The sequence below is a fragment of the Mesoplodon densirostris genome, chromosome 6 (genome assembly GCF_025265405.1).
Source record: "Mesoplodon densirostris isolate mMesDen1 chromosome 6, mMesDen1 primary haplotype, whole genome shotgun sequence".
In the NCBI taxonomy this organism is placed as follows: domain Eukaryota; kingdom Metazoa; phylum Chordata; class Mammalia; order Artiodactyla; family Ziphiidae; genus Mesoplodon; species Mesoplodon densirostris.
Genome location: NC_082666.1, coordinates 83011034 through 83036465, shown reverse-complemented (window position 1 = coordinate 83036465; position 25432 = coordinate 83011034).

Below are 25432 nucleotides of genomic sequence, written 5' to 3'. Positions count from 1 at the left end.
AATAAGTGTACACAAATACATGTATCCTTTATAAATTCTAAGTTATTGTATTCCAAATACTTCTTTCCCTTTTCCACTGAATTACGAACTTCATAAGCACAGATATGTCAACTAACCAGGTCTGTAGTACAGTGTTACTCTAGCCCAAAGCTCTATATTCTGAACACAAAAATCTTTAATCCTTGAGGTAAGTAATAAATTTATCTGAGAAGTTTCAATTTTAAACCAAATCAGTGTTTCATTTCTCATTTGCTGGATTTTTCAAATTGTTTACCAATGAAAAGAACGCTGTGGGCATTGAGCCATTGAATCCATTTTGGTCGGATGTACGATATTTTCCTTTCTAACAAAAGTGCCTGTAAATCCCAATGCAGCTCCATGCTGCTTCTTCCTTCATGTAAATTACCCCTGTGGGCTGCTTCTTTAAAAGTTCAGTCAATAGGTAAATTTCCCAGATCCTCTCCAGTCTTTCTGAGGGTAATTTCTCCAATCTAGCCAAAGCAGCTAGTTGTAAACCAGATTTCTATGTTTAAAACAAAACAGAGGGCCTCCCTGGTGGCGCAAGTGGTTGAGAGTCCGCCTGCCGATGCAGGGGATACGGGTTCGTGCCCCGGTCTGGGAGGATCCCATATGCCGCGGAGCGGCTGGGCCCGTGAGCCATGGCCGCTGAGCCTGCGCGTCCGGAGCCTGCGCGTCCGGAGCCTGTGTTCCGCAACGGGGGAGGCCACAACAGTGAGAGGCCCGCATATCGCAAAAAAATAAAAAAAAAATAAAATAAAATAAAACAAAACAGAACAAAACATACAAACAAGCTGATCTACACTGAAAACTGTGAAACTCCTAGGGAGTTACAGGCAGCTGAGCTGATGACGCTAGGGAGAAGGAGTTGTTGGTACAAAGTTGCACATGTCCAGTTTTTTTATATCTCTGAATTCCTGCTGGGGATAATGGTGGACGAACAAAGAGGAAAAAAAGATGGAGAAATATTGGGTTGCTATGTAACTCCACATGTGCAGATCAGAAGGAAAAGGGAAAGATGTCAATGAGTCTAACAGATATGACTGAACAAATACTTGACCCTTGAGGAAATGTGCAAAAAAAGCACACAGAATCATCATAGGTTCCTATAATCCTAGTGGAAGTGAACACTAGCTCTCTGCAATATTAAGAGACATAGTTGCCCTGTCCATGTCAGAACTTGTGAGGACACTGGCATCCATGATAAAACTGAGAATGTTTAGAAATGTGCTTGGCTTGTCATTCACAATTATGATGTCCATTTCTGCTTTAGGAGACACGACTTTTTCTAACGTACTTGCACCTCTTCTTAGAAATCTATTTTCAATGACAAAGTCAATAAAAGCAAAGCAAAGGGAATTAACATTTCTTAAAAGCCAAATAAGAGGCATTTCATTAGCAATTTTTGTTTGTAAATCACGTTAGTCTACTTCAGCTGTTTATGTAAAATGTCATCTGCCCTCCCCCAATAAAAGGAAGGGTTAAAAAGAAAAGGGACCATGTGAACACCCTCTAGCCAGGACTTAACATGTTGTCCCTCACTTCCAGTTAGCTTTCCTTCCAAATGCACAGCATTAATCTGAAACACTCAGCTGGGGGCAATAGACGTGCCTATTTTTGGCTCAGGAAATTTATGAATCTATCCCATAGAAATTCAGATTAACAGAAGCAATGACTAACAGGTGAAGTAGGAGAGTGTTTGAGAGAAGGAGAAACAGAGATAGATGTTGTTATGGATTGAATTGTGTCTCCTCTCATCCTCAAATTCACATGTTGAAGCCCTAACTCTGAATGTGTATTTGAGATAGGGCTTTTTAAGAATGTAATTAAGCTTAAATGAGGTCATAAGGTTGGGGCCCTAATCCAGTATGACCAGTGTCCTTCCAAGAAGAGAGACACCAGTGATGTGCTGGCATGGAGAAAAGACTATGTGGACACAGTGAGAAGGCGGCCCTCCACAAGCCAAGGAGAGAGACCTCAACAGAAAGGAACCCTGCCAGCACCTTGATTTTACACTTTCCAGCCTCCAGAACTCTGAAAAAATAAATTTATGTTGTTTAAGCCAGTCTGTGGTATTTTGTTATGGCAGCCCTACTAGACTAATACTAATGACAAAAAACCCCAAGAACCAAAAAAGGATGAACAAGAGGGAAAAAAATAGACCTCGTTTTTTGTATGACTGAATGTGCTACAATAAACAAGAATGGATATAAATTGATGACCAATTTTGATACCACTCTGAAGAACTTGGCTTCTTATAGAAGACAGATCAGAAAGCCCAGGGATTAGAAACCTTTCCTTGTTCCTGTACCTATAACAAAAAAAGCAGATAACTTCCTACTCCTGAACACACCACCCCGAGTTGCAAAGACAGAATGTTCCAGTGGAGACAATTCACCTTTCACTCTCTCTTTCCTCTGTTGAAACACCTGCTGCAGTTTGGGAAGTCTTGGCAGTTGGTGCTCTTAGAAATGGCCTGAAGTTTGTCAGTTCACTTCTTTAAATCAATGAACACCTATTGGGAGATAACAGAACCTGACAAATTGATGGACTCTAATAAAGCCCACTCTGGAAATAAAACTGATTTAATTATCAGTCAAGTGTGTACAGTTGAGATATGTTCAAGTTATCCTATAGGATTTTAGGAGTATGTCAAAATTCATCTTCTCAGAGGGAAAAAAAAATGTTACCAATTTGGCTTAAAATACTTTATTATAATTGTAATATCCTTTATAACTTTATATACATTTTATATGCTATGGGGCCATGTCATATTTATCCTGACTCTGTCCTCCCAAAGCCCAACACATCACTTAGTACAGTAGTCCCTCAATTAAAGTTTTTTAAATGAGTGGGTAGGTCTATCAATCAATCACATTTAAGGAGAACATCTTTGTGACAGTATGTACACCTAAGCCTTCCATTTCTTCCAGCCAAAGGTGAATTGTTTGGCTGCTCTGGGATCATCAGTTTAGCCAGCAAACCTATAAAGGTGGGATTCATATGTAGCTAAGGCTTACCAGTTAGAATACATTTATTAGCCCACTATTTAATTTCACACAGATATGGCTTTTTTTTTCCTGCCATTCATTTATTTTTTACTGAAGTATAGTTGATTTACAATATTATGTAGTTTCAGGTGTACAGCAAAGTGATTCAGTTATATATGTATTTGTTTTCAGATTATTCTTCATTATAGGTTATTACAAGATATTGAATATAGTTCCCTGTGTTATACAGTAGGTCCTTGTTGTTTTGTCTTCTTGTATTTTCTAACTGATTAGATGATTAGACAGATATGTAGGTAGTTAGGTAGGTAGATAGATGGATGGATAGATAGATAGATGACAGATAGATAGAAAGAATGAATGATATGCTATGGCAAAAAACATACCCAACGGTTACACACACTATCCAGATATTTCTTACTTTGACCAACCTGATATGACAATATAGAAAACTTTCTTTAAAAATTTTGGAATCTAGCTAGTCAATCACAGCATTGCTAGGCTCTAATGGCCAAAGCAGTGGGTTGAATTTCTTTTATCTGAGTGGTGATATTTGTAATATCACTGGCTTTAACATTGTCCTTCTTCCTACAACAAACCTTCACCAATCTAAGCAAAAGGTCTCTCCTGTCTACTTCTATCCTCACTCTTTTAGCCCAACCCTCAAAAAATAAAGTCACTAAAATGTAAAATTGCTTCCCCTATTGGTGGTTTTACATTTCTCAGGCTCTCTTGAAGTTAGGTTGTATATGTGACTAAATTCTAGTCTCCAGAACATGGGTAGAAATGAGGAATTCCACTTCCAGGCTTGGCCTTGAAGATTTTCCACATGATTTTAAGCTCTCTCTCTCTCTCTCCCATCCATATAACAGGAATCAGAACATTCCCAGAGGATACATACATACAATGGAGGAAGCCCAAATACTTGAATTACCACCTGGGGAAAGAGCTGCCCAGAAAAACCAGCCAACTTGATGCAAATAAAGACTTGAGCAAGAACAACTTTTACCCTGTGAATCCACAGAGATTTAGGGGGCTTATTTGTTACTGCAGCTTTGATTAGCCTACATTTTCTAACAGAAAAAAGAAAGACAAATATTTTTTCTAAGGGACAGTCTAGAATCCTGTGATTTTTTTCATACACAGGGCTTTACCAGGACCTAATTACTTACCTAAAGGTGGTATAAAGAGCCTCAGATTCAGTAAAGTTTCCCCTGGAAACTTTTATGGCAGTCAGTTTAGAAAAGGATCATCAATGTCACTCTGAACAATAGAGTTGCTTTAACCCAGGAGGCACTAGCGTTATCTAATAAGATTTGACATTGATTTCTTGGTTATTAAGTCTAAAGGGATAAAAGTTTTCTTGACATGCAGAAAATCTGACGCAAAATAGGTTATTTCCCCACGTGACTAAAGTTAGAAACTCATAGGAAAGTACAGGGCTTAGCACGTGATATTTAGATGTTTACAATTTTTACTATATGAATCTTCACCTGCATCTCGGTCCCAAGGTGATTATTTAGCTGGAGCTTTTTACTTCTTCATTACTTTTAAACAACTCTCCTTCTACCATTAAATATAAAATATAAGTACCATTAATTGCTTGCCTTGGACAACTTACAAAATGGATGCAAAAATGCAGTTCTTTTAAGTTCAGTCATAGAATAATGTAAAGTAAAACCACAAGCCATAAATGGAAGAATCATCACTTCTAGGGTATAACAATATATGATTCTTGCCCTTCAACTCATCAGGCTAGTTTCAGAAAAGGCACTGGAGGCTGCTTTTCTGCCAGTTCCTAGTAGGACATCGTTTTACAAAGAGTATCTGTGCAACAAGCCTGCAGATCATTTGCCCAATCATTTATTTTTGAAGGTTCCCAGCATTGACTTATTTTGAGCCTGACATTAACACCTTCAAAAACAAATGGCTAATTTGGAAGTAGCTTGATGATAACCAGCTGTGAATAATAATAATAACAATCCTCAAGTCATGTTAAATCAGAACTCTCAGGCATTTTTCTAAAAGCCTGACTTTGTTTTTTTCCAAATAGTATGTTTTCTCACCTCTTCATGTTCTATTTCTGATCAGAGTCTGATATTCAACATCATTTAGGAGTCTGATTTGGTACAACCATACTACTGTGACTAGATATAGATGACTCAACTCTCAATTTGCAATGTGGCCTTACAAATGATTTAATTTCCAAATTTTAGTATCTGCAGCCAAAGAATGGTTAATAGCACCTACTGACCGCTTGCCAAAGTGAAGTAACTGGCTTTGTATTATGTGAAAGTAATTCAGATTTCAGCTCTGCCATCTACTGGCTGTGTGGCCTTGAGCAAGCTACTTAACCTCTCTGAATCTTGGATTTTGCACAGTGTTATTGTGAAGTTTAGGACTTAAGAGGTGATAGATGAGGTCACTAACTCAGTGCCTGGCACACTGCAGACACTCCACAAGTATTCTTCAACAAGTTCTCTATAAAGCACTGGAAACTAGCAAGCACTGGCCTGGAAGTACTCAATACATAACTACAAGGAAAAATCACTGAGAGTTCTCAGCAGACCACATTTATCCAAAAAGTTCACAGAGGTGGCTGGGGTTACTGATGAGTTTACCCTATGGAAAAAGAGGCAGAGTGGGGCCTCCCTGGTGGCGCAGTGGTTAAGAGTCCGCCTGCCGATGCAGGGGATACGGGTTCGTGCCCCGGTCTGGGAGGATCCCATATGCCGCGGAGCGGCTGGGCCCGTGAGCCATGGCCGCTGGGCCTGCGCATCCGGAGCCTGTGCTCCGCAACGGGAGAGGCCACAACAGTGAGAGGCCCGCATACCGCAAAAAGAAAAAAAAAAAAAAAAAAAAAGAGGCAGAGTGTACAGCAAACACCTTTCTCTCTGGGTTTACGACCCTGACGTATTTCCAGTGGTTATCTTTGCTGTGCATCAAAATGGCTGCTCATGTCTCTGTCAAACAGAGTGGGCCACAGTACTGAGATGAGAGGATGCAACAGGTCCTGCTTTCAAAGAGCCTGGAAAGGGGAAGGAAGCCTCCTAACACAGAAACTGTCTAATAGCAGCACAATGCAGCCTTTAGCAGTCATGTAAACCTCACTGGTCCAGGAAGCAAGTGTTTACTCCAAGCTCACTACTTTCTGAACCTGCTCAGTCAAGACTGCTGAACTTTCTTGGGCTTGGTTCCTGCAAAATGAAATTCTTCCAGCTGTGAATCTTCGGAAGTGCAGGTTAATTCCTTACACTTGGCAGAATCATTAGGCGGCAAGCTCGAGTGGGGGAAAGAGTAAGGCTCAGCCCAAGAGGGATTTGAATTGATGCCATCTCTTATTTTTATCCTTGCTCCAATCTCAGTTGTAAGTACACTTAAAGCATGGATGTAGGATCCTGTGGGATTGTGTTTTCTGCCCCGTCACATCCTATTACTAACTTTAGAAGCACATATGTCACTTTCTCCATTAAACTTCTCAGACCCTTCCAAATAAATTATCTTTGTCTTCTCTGAACTTCTCTTTACGTCACACATGTTTCCTTACTTACAAGAGGGATGGTATAGTGAGAAAGAGCTAGGACCAAGAAGTCCGATAGTCCTGAGTTCAAATTCTGTCTCTGCCATTACTTGCTATATGGTTCAAGATTGCTGAACCTTAATTAAATCACCTCTAAAATGTGAGAGGTGACATCACACATATAGAGTTATTATGAGCATTAAATAAAATCATCATGTAAAATACTTAGCAGACCCATAGGGAAAGCTCAGAATATTGTGGCCGTTATATTATCAAGGTTGTTGTTATCATTATCATTCTTATCTCTCCTACCATGACGTAAGCACACAGAGAACAGGGACAAAGTTTTATCCTGCATTGCTTTCCTTGGAGAATTTTGCTCAAAATAACTACTCAAAAATTGTTGAAGGGCTTCCCTGGTGGCGCAGTGGTTGGGAGTCTGCCTGCCGGTGCAGGGGACACGGGTTCGTGCCCCGGTCCGGGAAGATCCCACATGCTGCAGAGTGGCTGGGCCCGTGAGCCATGGCCACTGAGCCTGCGCGTCCGGAGCCTGTGCTCCACAACGGGAGAGGCCACAACAGTGAGAGGCCCGCATACCAAAAAAAAAAAAAAAAAAAAATTGTTGAATGAATTTTAATTGAATATTTATGGCCATTTGTTCTAGTCAGTATGCTTTTGATTGTACCTGACAGGGACCATAATCAAACTAACTTAGGCAAATGGGAAATTTATGTAAACAATACTGAATATATCTCACAGAACTGAAGGGTATCTGAACAATCAAAACCTGAGCAAGGCAGAAATGCACCTGGGTTTCAGGAACAATTGTAACCGAGAACTTGAATGTGACAATGACTTGCTCTGAATCCCTCCCCCGCTCTCTGAGTGTCCACTATAATTTCAACAGCCAATAATTGGCTTCCTTCACATAGAGAGGAAGTGGCCGCCAAGGGAACCTGAGTTTTATAAACTGTGATTCCCATCTCCAGAGGGGAACAGACTCTCTTCCTCTCTCCCTTTCACAGAAGCCCCAGGAGAGAATTCTTTTTGTCTAAGCTTTGGCCATGACCACGGTCTGGTCTTATGGTCAGAGTGAGGCAGAGTCGTGGAACAAGAAGGCAGCTCCTGAGGAACCACATGGTTGGAGTGGGGGAAAAGCAATTCCCAAGAGAAGGAGAATGTTGTAGCTGGAGAAGCAAAGGGTACAAGACAGAAGAGACCACCTAGATCACTAAACTATGATCAGAGGGTACCACAATATTCTCAAAACAAACTAAAGTTAATTCTGATATACTTTAATTATTTTCATGTCTTTACCCATGCAGTATTTAGAGGAGTGAAGTAAAGGTTCAAGACTAATGCACCTCTAGAAAGACAGGAGCATGCAACAATAGTACTTTTAAAAGAAATAACAGTATGTGCTGAAACTTTTAAAATATGATATTATCATACACATAAATCAAATAAGCCAACTTAAATGGACTGATCATTTGACTAGAACAATATGTCTATGTATGAGCTGATCCACATAACCCTGTCACCAAAAATTATAAAATATTACAATGTTTTATACTGATAAACATTGAAAACTCACTACATTTTTCTTTTCCTTCTTATTTTTCAGAGTACGCATATCTGAATGACAGACCTGTAACACTAGGTTTAAGCAATAGATAATTAATAAGGAAAGGAAAGTGCAAACAAGGAAAGAAGAGGGAAAAGGGATTTTCTTTTTTCATAATAACAAAAGTAGTACCTCATTTTTTATTCCACCCAAAATAAATATATCAAATAAACCATCCTACAGATTAGACAATAGTACCCATGAGCTCCTTTCAATAAATGACTTGGACCTCACCACATAATCAGGCACTTTTGGTATGACATTTTAAGACAGAACTAAGAGAAACCAACCTTTATCAAGAAAGTAATAGAAACAAAGGAGCACCTGTTGTCATTGAAATTGAATGACATTCTATTCAACAGCTATTTAGCACCTAAAGTTTTGGCTTATCCCAATTTGTAGGCCAGTGGTAATCCCAGCTTGCCTGGTATATCAGAGTCTTGGCAGGAAAAAGATGGCACCCTCAAATTGGGATATGTGCAGAAAATTTAATAAATGGACTATTTCCTATTTATAAGCAGGAAATAGAGAAACTACAAGGAAGAAGGCAGTAACCCAGGGCTGGTGGTAACAGTGTACTGTCACTCCCCTAGGTAGGCCTGAAGGGGTGGGGGGAAGTGTGGCTATTGGAGCCAAATGCTGTGTGGGACAGGCACCTAACAGAGCTATGACCTCCCACTGGCCACCCTGCAGGCAGACAACTAGAGAAACACTTTTCCCCACTCCTCCCTCCATGGATCGCCTGCTGGGACTCCCACTGGGCCATGTGACTTGAAGCCAGACTGTAAGAGAGCCAGTTGATATTGTCCTTACAGATCAGCCTCCCAGGGCCTGGAGCAGGGCAAAGAAGGGTGGACAGTGGAAAGCAGTCCATCAGGGAATGGTCCCCATATACACAATATACACACAGCCCTCTGACTGGGGTCACATCAACATTTTAATTCTCACTTATTCCAATCACCCCAGCCATGCAGTAAGTGATTTTCAAGGAACTCAGAACCTCACATAACAATATGCTACAAGTGTTAGGAGACAGTTGAAAACACTCCCTGCTTCAGTTCAGTGATTTAGCAAGAACTGTTTGGCTCCCACCTTCCCTGGAGATCTGGGCCATCCACTGAGCATCATTAGTGCAGCATCAGCAGCCAGGGCGTTGGGCAGCTGGCTGCTTTTGACAGCTCTTCAGGACAACGGCTTTTGCAGTATCAGGGCCAGATCCTACCAAGCCTGCATGTTCTAGCCCCGTGTTATGGGATCACAGCTTCCAGGGATCAAGTCCTAACCCCTGCTCCCGTGGCGTGAGGTGTTGACAGAATTATGGCCTCTCTGCTCAGGGTTTCTGGAAATTCCCACAAGGGAACAAACTCGATTACAAATCAGGGAGTACAGATGGGTTGTCTTACGAGTCTCAGTGTCTCCTTGCTCGGACTCCAGAGTGCCTTTTTGGAATATGAAATTAAAGCTGTGTGTCCAACATAAATTTTCTTCAGGGGAAACATTTGAATCATTACAGCAAAACTAACACATATGGTGTCAAACTACAGAACAACTTGCCTCAAGCATCAGTATTTGCTTCATTTTGTAAGAGTCTAGAATCAGCTTTGCTTCCCTCCCTTCCAGCAAGCTTGTCAGCTGAATTCACACTAAATGTAAGAGATCAGAATATTCATTTCCAAATGAACATTATGGATAACTCGACAATAAAGTCAGTTCACCACTGGGGTCACAATTCAGATAAAACACTCTACTCAAAAAGAAAGAAAAAAAGACAAGGAAACACACGTCTGACTATGATTCACAAAGCACGCGCTCTGGTTTCTTCACGCCTCACAGTGATCACGTGAGGCAGCGGCCAGGTGTTATTATCCTGCCCATTTTAAGGCGAGATTAATTGACATTGGTCAGCATCACGGGGTTTTCAAGCAGCAGTGCCTCACTTGGAGCCCAGGTGTTTGACTGTGAATGTCGTGATCTGTCGGCTGTCTCGGCTGCTTTTTATGGATTTAGAACTATTCACACCAATGCAGCATCTCCTTGGGGCAGCAGTAGCACCAAAGCCAACTCATAAATAAACAAATAAATTATTTGAGCAAATTTATGTCTTCATTGTTTAGACCTGTTTACTACTTAATATCACCAAAACAAAATACAAATGCTTTATACCCTCTGAATATTTTGCCTCTATTATACTGAACATTCTGATATTTGAGAACAGGCATCCATGGTTATTAATACCATGTGGATAATACATTTCAATGGTATAGTGGGGTATTTTTTATTCTTCACCTTTGTCGTAGAATGACTTAATAAGAGAGCTCAGTTTGATTGCAGTTGTGTGATTTTCCTCAATGTTGTGGGCATTGAATTTTTTAGCATAGTCAGAACTTCCAACCCTTGAAAACCCTAACCAAGAGTCCTAGAGACACTTCAGGGTTTGCTCAGACTCTGAGAATATAATTCCAATGCACATTACTGGATGAGAAAATATGTATGTTATCACCTGCACAGTGCCTGCAACAAAGAAGGCCCTTAGTTGGAAATGAATCTGAATACTGTATTAGGGTTTTCTTGGTTGGTCAACATGCTATTTTGCATCATATCCGGAGAAGAGAAAAAATAGTGCTTTATTCTTTATCTCTTTACTTTAAAAGGCTATCATCTTTATTAAGATATAGTGGATTGGGAAGGGAATATATGTTTCAATAATAATATAATAATAAAATGAATAACAATAGCAAAGAAATGTGTGGGCAAAGCATAAATTCAGTAGATGTAGATTCGTCTTTCAGGATTGCTTCTTATTCCTTATAAATTTATCAGACACTAAAGCAGTCTGAATTTATTAGTAAATGCGTGATTTAGTCTGCACATAATTTAGAATGAAGAAAATGTTATTTTACAATCTTTCCTCAATGATGAGGGTTCAACAGGGGAATTGGCTCATTTTGTTACACAATTCTGTTTCTATAATGATACCAATTGTGCCTCTATGATCAATGCTGAAGTCACCTTCTTGGTCTTCTTCCTTGTGGTTCAAGGCACATGCTATAACTCAGAATACACACACACACACACACACACACACACACACACACACGTAATGCTGTAAGATTACGTGACTTAAGCACATGAGCCCTAAGAGAAATCATTGATCCTGTTTCACTCTAACTGTGAGAAATTTAGAGACCCGTGACAGTCCTATTTTTCATAACCCTCTCCTTTCGCCTGGTTGAATAGGCCTACACAGTTTTGTTTTGTTCTTTTCCAGCAGTCTTTTGGCACCATGCTCTGTGAAGGTGAAATATCCCTACAGGTCCTTCAAAAAAATTCTTTTCCCAATAATTTCTTATTGAAATTGATTGGCTCCTTAAGTTGGCTTACTGCATTTTTCTTTCTAGGTTTTTTTTCAATTCAAGCTCTGCACCCCTTCACATTTTGTTTTCCATCTTATTTTTGTACCTGCTCCACTGTTTCCAACCTTATCTGCTTGCTAAATAGGCTGATCTTTTCTACTTGTAAGGGAAGAGTATGAGGAAAAAAAATTCAATGGGAAATGGTATCCCAGAGAATAAACAGAAGCAATTAATTGAGGTAATCAATTATACTAGTATTTTGATCCTTGAAAAATAGTGGGGTTTAACTGATAGTCACCCACATTGACCAAACAGGCAGGACAACAGGTCTTCCCATCCTATTTCTGCCAGAAGCAGTCTGTTTTAGCTGTTACCCACGGCTTCAAAAAGTTAGCACACAACAAATGGCTGGTCTACAGTAGGTCGCATCACTATCACTTGCATATGGTCTCTTCATCCATCTCCTCTTCCTCCTTCTCATCCATGACCTCCAGTATTCCACATCTCGGTAAATGGCACCATTGCCCATCCAGCCAGAATCCTCGGAGTCATCCTTGACCTCTCATAGCCCTCCCCCCATCACCATCCAATCACCAAGCCCTATGCATGCTGCTTCTTTTATATCTTTTCAATATGTCCAGTTTTCTCCACTACTATCACCTCAGTCTGAGTAGGCACCATCCTCTCGTGACTAGACTATGGTAGTAGCTGCATCCACAGCTGCCCCCTCATTTTCTAGTAATGGTCTAAAGCAAAATTCTTGACACACTGCTCCCATGCTTAAAACCCTTAAACAGCCTTTTTACCCTCTTCCTCCACTGTCACTTGCAATTTGAAAACAAAAAACAAAGAAGGAGGATTTGTACTTATTTCAGAAATTGGAGGTGAACTGAGTAAGTATGAATTGGTATGGTATGTATATTGGGCCGGAAGAGACAGAAATCCTGTTAAGGAGGAGGGTAAGGCAGCACAAAAATGAATCAAGAAGCTAAATACAAGGCTGAGAAGAAGAAAAAAAGACATCCAAAATTCAGTCTGGACCCAAAAGTCCAGATTAATGGAGAAAAATGGAGGGCTCCAGAAAGCACATCACAAAGAAAGAAAATGGAATAGATGGATTATCCAAAACGTATGACCATGTTGAAAGCTCTGAGGAAGAAATAGTAACAGCTTTTTAAAGAAAACAGCAAAATGAAGCAGTTGTTGATACTGGGAGGAATAGCATTACGCAAAAATTAAATGCAACTGTAAAACAATATTATGTTTCAGATGTAAACAATATGAAATACTCATGAGATAAAAACTCAGAATAATGATTTAACCAAGAATTGTGACTGTCCATAGTAGGAGGATGGGTGAACAGATGTAGGTGAATAGGTCCTCATCCACCATACTTGGAAATCAGTAGATAATGCTCCAAAAGAAAAAAAATTTTAAATTATATTTTAAATACAGTATTTTAAAATATGAAGGTAAATATGAAACAGAAAATAATTTTATTTGCCTCTGGAGGACTGTGGTTGGGGGATGGTAAGAAAGAGGACTTCAGGATTTCGTTGAACATTGTGGCACAATTTGGGTTTTTTAATTGTGGTCATATATCATTTTTAAGGAAATGTTTATATATATTTACAATGATAGAAATAGTAGAACACACCACTAAAACATCAACCAAAGAAAGCAATACTAATATCAGGCAAAATAGAGTTTTAGGAAAAAATATTATTAGAAAAAGGAAAGTCTTATGCAATGATAAAAGGAACAACTCTCCCCAAAATTTATTCGAATTCTGTACTTGTATCCCTCTAATAACATTCATTCAGGATGTAGACAGTGAAATTTGACAGAATTACATGAAGAAATAAAAATCTACAAGCGAAGGAGGAACTTCAAGTTGGCGGAGGAGTAAGACATGGAGATCACCTTCCTCCCCACAAATACATCAAAAATACATCTACATGTGGAACAACTCCTGCAGAACAACTACTGAACACTGGCAGAAGACCTCAGACTTCCCAAATGGCAAGAAACTCCCCACATACCTGGGTAGGGCAAAAGAAAAAAGAAAAAAACAGAGACAAAAGAATAGGGACGGGACCTGCACCTCTGGGAGGGAGCTGTGAAGGAGGAAAGGTTTCCACACACTAGGAAGCCCCTTAGCTGGCAGAGACTGTGGGGGTGGGGTGTGGAGGGCAAAGAGGAGAGATTCCCGCACACAGGATCAGTGCTAACCAGCACTCACCAGCCTAAGGGGCTTGTCTGCTCACCTGCTGGGGCAGGAGGGGGCTGGGAGCTGAGGCTCGGGCTTCGGAGGTCAGACCCCAGGGAGAGGACTGGGGTTGGCTGCATGAACACAGCCTGAAGGGGGCTAGAGCGCCAGAGCTAGCCAGGAGGGAGTTGGGTAAAAAGTCTGGACCTGCCGATGAGGCAAGACACCATTGTTTCAGGGTGCGTGAGGGGAGGGGACACAGATTACTGCCTAAACGAGCTCCAAAGACAGGCGCGAGCCGCGGCTACCAGCGCGGACCCCAGAGACGGACATGAGATGCTAAGGCTGCTGCTGCAGCCACCAAGAAGCCTGTGTGCGAGTGCAGGTCACTCTCTACACCTCCCCTCCCTGGAGCCTGTGCAGCCCGCCACTGCCAGGGTCCAGGGATCCAGGGACAACTTCCCCGGGAGAAAACATGGCACACGCACCTCAGGCTGGTGCAACGTCACGCTTGCCTCTGCCGCCACAGGCTTGCCCCGCATTCCGTACCTCTCCCTCCCCCTGCCTGAGTGAGCCAGAGCCCCCGAATCAGCTGCTCCTTTAACCCCCTCCTGTCTGGGTGAAGAACAGACGCCCTCAGACAACCTACATGCAGAGGCAGGGCCAAATCCAAAGCTGAACCCTAGGAGCTGGCAAACAAACAGAAAGGGAAATTTCTCCATGCAGTCTCAGGAAGGGGATTAAATCTCCACAATTAACTTGATGTACCCTACATCTGTGGAATACCTGAACAGACAAAGAATCATCCCAAAACTGAGGCGGTGGACTTTGGGAGCAACTGTAGACTTGGGGTTTGCTCTTAGCATCTAATTTGTTTCTCGTTTTATGTTTATCTTAGTTTAGTATTTAGAGCTTATTCTCATTGGTAGATTTGTTTATTGATTTGGTTGCTCTCTTCCTTTTTTCATACATATTTTTTTTCCTTTTTCTCTTTTTGTGAGTGTGTATGTGTATCCTTCTTTGTGTGATTTTGTCTACATACCTTTGCTTTTAACATTTGTCCTAGGGTTCTCTCTGCCCATTTTTTTTTTAGCATAGTTTTTTAGTGCTTGTTATGATTGGTGGATTTGTTTATTCATTTGGTTGCTCTCTTCTTTCTTTTTTTTTATTACTTTTTAATTTTTTTATTTTAATAATATTTGGTTTTATTTTTTATTTTAATAACTATTTTATTTTTTTCTTTCTTTTTCTCCCTTTTCTTCTGACCCATGTGGCTGACAGGTGTTGGTGCTTCAGCCGGGTGTCAGGCCTGAGCCTCTGAGGTGGGAGAGCCAAGTTCAGGACATGGAACCACCAGAGATCTCCCAGCCCCATGCAAAATCAGTCGGCGTGAGCTCTCGCACAGATCTCCATCTCAACGCTAACACCCAGCTCCACACAACAACCAGCAAGCTCCAGTGCTAGACACCCCATGCCAAACAACCAGCAAGACAGGAACATACACCCACCCATTAGCAGAGAGGGTGCCTACAATCATAATAAGTTCACAGACACCACAAAACACAACACCGGACTTGGTCTTTGCCACCAGAAGGACAAGATCCAGCCTTATGCACCAGAACACAGGCACCAGTTCCCTCTACCAGGAAGCCTACACAACCCACTGAACCAACCTTACTCGCTGGGGGCAGATACCAAAAACAACGGGAACTCTGAACCTACAGCCTGTGAAAAGGAGACCCCAAACACAGTAAGTTAAGCAAAATGAGAAGACAGAGAAATATGCAGCAGATGAAGGAGCAAGGTAAAAACCCACCAGACCAAACAAATGAAGAGGAAATAGGCAGACTACCTGAAAATGAATTCAGAGTAATGATAGTAAAGATGATCGAAAATCTTGGAAATAGAATGGAGAAAATACAAGAAACGTTTAACAAGGACCTGGAAGAACTAAAGAGCAAACAAACAGTGATGAACAACAGAGTAAATGAAATTTAAAATTCCCTAGAAGGAATCAATAGCAGAATAACTGAGGCAGAAGAATGGATAAGTGACCTGGAAGATAAAATGGTGGAAATAACTACCACAGAGCAGAATGAACCAAAAAGAATGAAAAGAATTGAGGACAATCTCAGAGACCTCTGGGACAACATTAAATGCACCAACATTCATATTAGGGGTCCCAGAAGAAGAAGAGAAAAAGAAAAGGTCTGAGAAAATATTTGAAGAGATTATAGTTGAAAACTTCCCTAATAAGGGAAAGGAGATAGTCAATCAAGTCCAGGAAGGGCAGAGAGTCCCATACAGGATAAATCCAGGAGAAACATGCCAAAACACATAATAATCAAACTATCAAAAATTAAATACAAAGAAAAAATATTAAAAGCAGCAAGAGAAAGGCAACAAATAACATACATGGGAATCCCCATAAGGTTAACAGCTGATCTTTCAGCAGAAACTCTGCAAGACATAAGGGTGTGGCAGGACATATGTAAAGTGATGAAAGGGAAAAACCTACAACCAAGATTACTCTACCCAGCATGGATCCCATTCAGATTCGACTGAGAAATTAAAACCTTTACTGACAAGCAAAAGCTAAGAGAATTCAGCACCACCAAACCAGCTTTAAAACAAATGCTAAAGGAACTTCTCTAGGCACGAAACACAAGAGAAGGAAAAGACCAACAATAACGAACACAAAACAATTAAGAAAATGGTCATAGGAACATACATATTGATAATTACCTTAAATTACTGTAAATGGATTAAATGCTCCAACCAAAAGACACAGACTGGCTGAATGGATACAAAAACAAGACCCATATATATGCTGTCTACAAGAAACTCACTTCAGACCTAGGAACACATACAGACTGAAAGTGAGGGGATGGAAAAAGATATTCCATGCAAATGGAAATCAAAAGAAAGCCGGAGTAGCATTACTCATATCAGATAAAATAGACTTTAAAATAAAGACTGTTACAAGAGACAAGGAAGAACACTACATAATGATCAAGGGATCAATCCAAGAAGAAGATACAACAATGGTAAATATTTATGTACCCAACATAGGAGCACCTCAGTACATAAGGCAAATGCTAGCAGCCATAAAAGGGGAAATCAACAGTAACACAATACTAGTAGGGGACTTTAACACCCCACTTTCACCAATGGACCGATCTTCCAAAATGAAAATAAGTAAGGAAACACAAGCTTTAAATGATACACTATACAAGATGGACTTAATGGATATTTATAGGACACTCCATCCAAAAACGACAGAATACATTTTCTTCTCAATTACTTATGGAACATTCTCCAGGATAGATTATATCTTGGGTCACAAATCAAGCCTTGGTAAATTTAAGAAAATTGAAATCGTATCAAGTATCTTTTCTGACCACAAGGCTGTTAAGACTAGGTCAATTACAGGAAAAAAACTGTAAAAAATACAAACACATTGAGGCTAAACAATACACTACTAAATAACCAAGAGATCACTGAAGAAATCAAAGAGGAAATCAAAAATACCTAGAAACAAATGACAATGAAAACACGATGACCCAAAACCTATGCAATGCAGCAAAAGCAGTTCTAAGAGGGAAGTTTATAGCAACACAATCCTACCTCAAGAAACAAGAAACATATAAAATAAACAACCTAACCTTACACCTAAAACAATTAGAGAGAGAAGAACAAAAAAACCCATAGTTAGCAGAAGGAAAGAAATCATAAAGATCAGATCAGAAATAAATGAAAAAGAAATGAAGGAAATGACAGCAAAGATCAATAAAACTAAAAGCTAGTTCTTTGAGAAGATAAACAAAATTGATGAACCATTAGCCAGACTCATGAAGAAAAAAAGGGAGAAGACTCAAATCAATAGAATTAGAAATGAAAAAGTAGAAGTAACAACTGACATTGCAGAAATACAAGGATCATGAGAGATTACTACAAGCAACTATATGCCAATAAAATGGACAAACTGGAAGAAATGGACAAATTCTTAGAAAAGCAAAACCTTCCGAGACTGAACCAGGAAGAAATAGAAAATATTAAGAGACCAATTACAAGCACTGAAATTAAAACTGTGATTAAAAATCTTCCAACAAACAAAAGCCCAGGACCAGATGGTTTCACAGGCGAATTCTATCAAACATTTAGAGAAGAGCTAACACCTATCCTTCTCAAACTCTTCCAAAGTATAGCAGAGGGAGGAACACTCCCAAACTCATTCTACGAGGCCACCATCACCTTGATACCAAAACCAGGGAAGGATGTCACAAAGAAAGAAATCTACAGGCCAATATCACTGATGAACATAGATGCAAAAATCCTCAACAAAATACTAGCAAACAGAATCCAACAGCACATTAAAAGGATCATACACCATGATCAAGTGGGGTTTATCCCAGGAACACAAGGATTCTTCAATATACACAAATCAATCAATGTGATAAACTATATTAACAAACTGAATAAAAACCATATGATCATCTCAATACATGCAGAAAAAGTTTTCAACAAAATTCAACACCCATTTATGATAAAAACCCTCCAGAAAGTAGGCATACAGGGAACTTACCTCAACATAATAAGGGCCATATAAGACACACCCACAGCCAATATCATTCTCAATGGTGAAAAACTGAAACCATTTCCACTAAGATCAGGAACAAGACAAGGTTGCCCACTCTCACCACTCTTATTCAACATAGTGTTGGAAGTTTTAGCCACAGCAATCATAGAAGAAAAAGAAATAAAAGGAATCCAAATCTGAAAAGAAGAAGTAAAGCTGTCACCATTTTCAGTTGACATGATACTACACACAGAGAATCCTAAAGATGCGACCATAAAACTACTAGGACTAATCAATGAATTTGGTAAAGTAGCAGGACACAAAATTAATGGACAGAAATCTCTCGCATTCCTATACATTAATGATGGAAAATCTGAAAGAGAAATTAAGGAAACGTTCCCATTTACCACTGCAACAAAAAGAATAAAATACCTAGGAATAAACCTACCTAAGGAGAAAAAACACCTGTATGCAGAAAACTATAAGGCACTGGTGAAAGAAATTAAAGATGATACAAACAGATGGAGAGACATACTGTGTTCTTGGATTGGAAGAATCAACATTGTGAAAATGATTATACTACCCAAAGCAATCTACAGATTCAATGCAATCCCTATCAAACTACCTATGGCATGTTTCACAGAACTAGAACAAAAAATTTCATAATTTGTTTGGAAACACAAAAGACCCCAAATAGCCAAAGCAATCTTGAGAAAGAAAAATGGAGCTGGAGGAATCAGGCTCCCTGACTTCAGACTATACTACAAAGCTACAGTAATCAGGACAGTATGGTACTGGCATAAACACAGAAATAGAGATCAATGGAACAGGATAGAAAGCCCAGAGATAAACCCACACACATATGGTCACCTTATCTTTGACAAAGGAGGCAAGAATATACAATGGAGAAAAGACAGTCTCTTCAATAAGTGGTGCTGGGAAAACTTTACAGCTACATGTAAAAGAATGAAATTAGAACACTCCCTAACACCATACACAAAAATAAATTCAAAATGGATTAAAGACCTAAATGTAAGGCCAGACACTATAAAACTCTTAGAAGAAAACATAGGCAGAACACTTTATGACATTAATCACAGCAAGATTCTTTTTGACCCATCTCCTAGAGAAATGGAAATAAAAACAAAAATAAACAAATGGGACCTAATGAAACGTAAAAGCTTTTTCACAGGAAAAGAAACCATAAACAAGACGAAAAGACAACCCCCAGAATGGGAGAAGATTTTTGCAAATGAAGCAACTGACAAAAGATTAATCTCCAAAATTTACAAGCAGCTCATGCAGCTCAATATTAAAAAAAGAAACAACCCAATCCAAACATGGGCAGAAAAACTGAATAGACATTTCTCCAAAGAAGATTGCCAACAAACACATGAAAGGATGCTCAACGTCACTAGTCATTATAGAAATGCAAATCAAAACTACAATGAGGTATCACCTCACACCAGTCAGAATGGGCATCATCAGAAAATGTACAAACAACAAATGCTGGAAAGGGTGTGGAGAAAAGGGAACCCTCTTGCACTGTTGGTGGGAATGTAAATTGATACAGCCACTATGGAGAACAGTATGGAGGTTCCTTAAAAAACTAAAAATAGAAATACCATATGACCCAGCAATCCCACTACTGGGCATCTACCCTGAGAAAGCCATAATTCAAAAAGAGTCATGTACCACAATGTTCATTGTAGCTGTATTTACAATAGCCAGGCCATGGAAGCAACCTAAGTGTCCATCGACAGATGAATGGATAAAGAAGATGTGGTACATATATACAATGGAATATTACTCAGCCATAAAAAGAAATGAAATTGAATTATTTGTAGTGAGGTGGATGGACCTATAGTCATACATAGTGAAGTAAGTCAGAAAGGGAAAAACAAATACCGTACGCTGACACATATATATGGAATCTAAAAAAAAAAAAAAAAAAACCAAAAAGGTTCTGAAGAACCTAGCGGCAGGACAGGAATAAAGATGCAGATGTAGAGAATGGTCTTGAGGACACGGGGAGGGGGAAGGGTAAGCTGGGACAAAGTGTGAGAGTGGCATGGACATATACACACTACCAAATGTAAAATAGATAGCTAGTGGGAAACAGCCGCAAAGCACAGGGAGATCAGCTCAGTGCTTTGTGACCACCTATAGGGGTGGGATAGGGAGGGTCGGTGGAAGATGCAAGAGGGACGAGATATGGGGATATATGTATATGTATAGCTGATTCACTTTGTTATAAAGCAGAAACTAACACACCATTGTAAAGCAATTATACTCCAATAAAGATGTTAAAAAAAAATCTACAAGCATTTTGGAAGAGGAAAGGGGCAAAGAAATGTGTACAGTTAGCTTGCAATCCAGCAGTTTTAGTCCAGAGTATTTACCTGTGAGAAATGTTTTATAAATGATTACCCACAGTATACTTACTTATATTAGCCAAAAATTAGAAAAAGGCCAATGTCCTTCCATCAACGAGTGGATAAACAAATTGTGGTATATTCATAAATGGAAACAAAATGGAGGTGACTACTGACCACTTTACATTAATAAACTAAAAAATCATTCTTAGTAAAAAAAACAAAAACAAAAAATATCACATAGTTTATAATACACTTATTTGAGATTACAGGATGAACGAAATTAATCTATAGTGACAGAAAGCATATCACTGGTTTCCTGGAAATGCAGTGGAGGTGGGAAGAGGAAGCACTGCCAGCAAAGGGACACAGGGGAACTTGGGGGTGACAGAAATGTTCTATGGCTTGACTGGAATGGTTACAGAGATAGATACATTTGTCAGGATATACCTAGATCCTTTTTATACATAAATTATGGTTCAATAAATGTGGCTTTTAAGTATTTAAAGGAGGAGCTGTGTCTCTCTATAGCAGTTTGGGCTGTTATAACAAAACACCATGCACTGGATGGCTTAAACAACAAACATTTGTTTCTCACAGTTCTAGTGGCTGAAAAGTCCAAGATCAAGGTGCTAGCAGATTTAATGTCTGGTGAAGGCCATCTTCCCGGTTTACAGAGACAGCCGCCAGCCATTGTGCTGTATATTTTTACTTGGTGAGAGGGAGAGAGAGAGAGAGCAAAAGCTCTCTGGTCTCTTCTTATAAAGGCACTCATCCCATCATGGAGGCTCCACCCTTCATGACTTCATCTAAACCTAACTGTCTCCCAAAGGTTCCACCTCCAAATACTATCGCATTGCAGATTAGTGCCTCAACCTGAATTTGAGGGGACACACCCATTCAGTCCATAGCAACAGGAGGCCTTTCAAAGGGCCTCCAACCTAGGGCCTGGGAACCTGTACCACATTTGTTGGCAGTGGGGATGCTGCTTTGCAAAATCAGTGAAAAAAGTGTAAGTGCCAATAGAAAGGGAGAGAACACTTTCTTTCCTGTGAGAGGTGGCAACCTGAGAGTGGTGATGGCAAAAAATCCACCTATGTGATCTTGCTGAGATGGGAGAAGCAGTATGAGCCAGTCAAGGCCACCAAGCAGTGCATGTTGGCACCAACAGCAAGAGTAAAATTTAATTAGCTTCTGAAAATGTTGCTGGAGGTTCCACTCAATTAGTTATATTTTATTACTATAATTAATATAATATAAACCTTTAATATTCTCTCCCCCATCCTAAAGCTGACATGTTCTGGGGAAAGTGAATGTACATTTATTTTATGGTGCTGTAACAGTACCAGGAAAACACAAGAATGACTGTAGAGACTTAACTGCTCTTAACCTCAGTTCTTTTTTAAAAATGAAAACATTAGTCTAGGTGATTTCCAAGGTCTCTTATAATTTTATATTCTAAGGCATAGTTCCTTCCCTTAAAACCATGGGAGGAAATGACATAAAACACTTATAATAATAATAAATAAATAAATCATCAGTACTTACATACACAGAAAACTCAAGATAATCAATTTTAACTATTAAAATAATATATCAAATTATTATTAATAAATAATATAATAATATATTAAATGATATGAGATTTCAATAGAGTGGAGGGAAACAAGATAATTATATTTATCTATCTCATCTCTCTATCTAAGAAATCTATATTATTCTTGTATACCAGCAATAGCTGTAGAGTAACTATGAGGTCATAAGAATTTTAAAATTATATTTAAAATAAGTGAAAAAAGTATCAGTTAGCTAGGAACAACCATAACAAGAAACTTGCAAAATCGCACAGAGCTGTAAACTTTCCAGAGAACTACAAAAATTTGAGAAAATAGAAGGAGAGTCATAAAAATATTCCTGGATGGAAAGACTGATTTGCATTGTTCTCACACCTCCTTTTAGCTATCACTCTCTTCTGTTCTTCCCTTAATAGTCATAATTTTTAGAGTTGTCAACACTGTCCATATCCATTTCCTTCCTTTCCGTTTACTCTGCAGTTCACTGCAATCTGTCTTGTGCCCTCTCTCTAGGCCACCAAAACTGTTCCCTTCACGGCAACATACTTGTTGCTAAAGCCAAGGACAATTTTACAGTCTTTATCACAGGATGTTACTGATTATCACAGGGGTATCTGACAATATCATCAGTCCCCTTTTCTAAGAAACAATCTTCCCTCTACTTCTAAGACACCACACTCTCCCGTTTCTCTGCCCTCCCTCTGGCGGCTTGTTCTGTCTCATTTTGTGGCTCTCCATCCTCTGCTTGCACCTTCAATCTTCATGTTCTTTGGATCCTCTGCTATTTTCACTCTGTGGACCCTGCCTGGGAGATCACATTCAGTCTTATAGCTTAATCCACTCTTTAAATACTGAAGACACCCAAATCTGCACTCCAGATCATCTCACTTTAATCCAGACTTCAACAGCCTATTGGACATGTAGTTTTGGGTGTACCACACACATCTCAAACTTGACATATACAAAAAATGTCATCTCCCATGTCTTACTCATCTTTCTTGCATTCCCTCTCAGTGAATGGAATCAATGTGTACCCAATGGCCCTGTGGTGTCAGCTCTGATTCTTCCCACCTTCTTATTTTACATGTCTAATCAATTACTAATTTCTGTTAATTTTACCTCCCAAATATCATCCAAATATACCACCTCTGTCAAATCCATCCAAATCTTTTTATTTGTGGTGCCAATATCCTAGCTCATACCTGCATCATTTTTCTTCTGATTTATTAGAACTGATTTTCCTGCCACAATTTTTTGCATCCACTCCAGCTGATCCTCCTTATTGCAGCCAGACAGATCTTACTTATATGTGAATCTGGTGAAGTCACTCTTTTTTTAAATTAATTAATTTACTTTTGGCTGCGTTGGGTCTTTGTTGCTGTGCGTGGGCTTTCTTTTTAGTTGTGGTGAGCGGGGGCTACTCTTTGTTGCCGTGCGCGGGCCTCTCATTGCGGTGGCCTCTCTCATCTTGGAGCACCGGCTCTACGTGCGCGGGCTCTAGAGCGCAGCCTCAGTAGTTGTGGCGCACGGGCCTAGCTGCTCTGCAGCATGTGGGATCTTCCTGAACCAGGGCTTGAACCCGTGTCCCCTGCATTGGCAGGCGGATTCCTAACCACTGCGCCACCAGGGAAGCCCCAAGTCACTCTTACCTACACTTTTTCAATGATTCCGAATGACCGTCAGGTTAAAGGCCATAATCCTTAATGTGGTTTGTCCCCTGTTGACCGGTCAGTCCCCTGTCCAGAACCAACCTTCTGCACTCTGTTCTAGGCACACAGAAGTACTTTCAATTTCTCAAATGCATCAGGCTCTCTATTGACCTTTGGGCTTTCTAGCTGCTGTTCCATTCATCTTCAACTTCTCCCTTATATATGTGACTGCCTACCATAAACCTCAGGGCTAAACTTAGATGTTCCTCCTCTAGGAGGCCTCACTGACTTCAAGCCTGGGGTAGACTCTTACCGTATGTTCTTTCAATACCTTGTGCCTCTCTTCTCATTGCTCATGTTTCACTGGGTTGATATGTAAAATGTCAGTTACTCTCCAGTTTCCTGCACTAGAAACCATGAATGTGAGGGCAGGAACTATGTCCACCTAGTGCACTGCTGTATCCTCATGTCAAGCACAGTTTCTGACGTTCAATGGATGTTGAACGTAGATGTTCAATAATTAGATGTTCAGTAATTATGGGATGAAATAATTTATTAATTGTAGATCTATAATAATGAAGGTAATAATATGATACAAGAATGAAAAGATACATGAGACTGAATGAAAGCCCAAAACAGATCCCTGGGAGACAGGAAATTTAATAGAATTTAATGAAAGTATCACTGTTAACAAGTGGAGAAAAGTGAGAATTTCTGAGTTACTAACGGTTAGCTTTGGGGGTGAGGGGTGGAGAAAGATTTTCTAAAGTTAAAATATATGAAAACTGCCAGAAAAATATGCATTTGATTCCATAATCATTTACATGGGTGTTAATCAAACCTATCATGAGCCAAATTAAAAGGCAAATTGAAAACTGGGGGAGGGACTTCCCTGGTGGTGCAGTGGTTAAGACACGGGTTCGAGCCCTGGTCTGGGAAGATCCCACATGCCGCGGAGCAACTAAGCCTGTGAGCTGCAACTACTGAGCCTAAGCTCTAGAGCCCACAAGCCACAACTACTGAGCCCATGTGCCACAACTACTGAAGCCCACACCTAGAGCCTGTGCTCCGCAACAGAAGTCACCGCAATGAGAAGCCCACGCACCGCATCGAAGAGTAGCCCCTGCTCGCCGCTACTAGAGAAAGCCCACGTGCAGCAACAAAGACCCAACACAGCCAAAAACAAATAAATAAATTTATATTTTAAAAAAAGAAAAAGAAAACTGGGGGAAAAATATATTCATTAAATAGGAGAAGCAAAGGGTTAAAATTCTTTTTTAAATTGTTTCCTCAAATTTTAAGAATGATGATCCCAGATAAATCATTAAGGACATAAAGAAACTTAAAAGAAATACAAATTAATAATGAACAACAAAAATAATTCAACTTCAGTTGTAATCAAAGAAATGCAAATTTTTTTAATGAGACAATGTTTTTTAACCTTAACATTGGTAAATATTTTTAATACAAAAATTCTAGGCATACAAGAGAGTGGTGAGACATTATTAGGGGAGTGAGGTGTT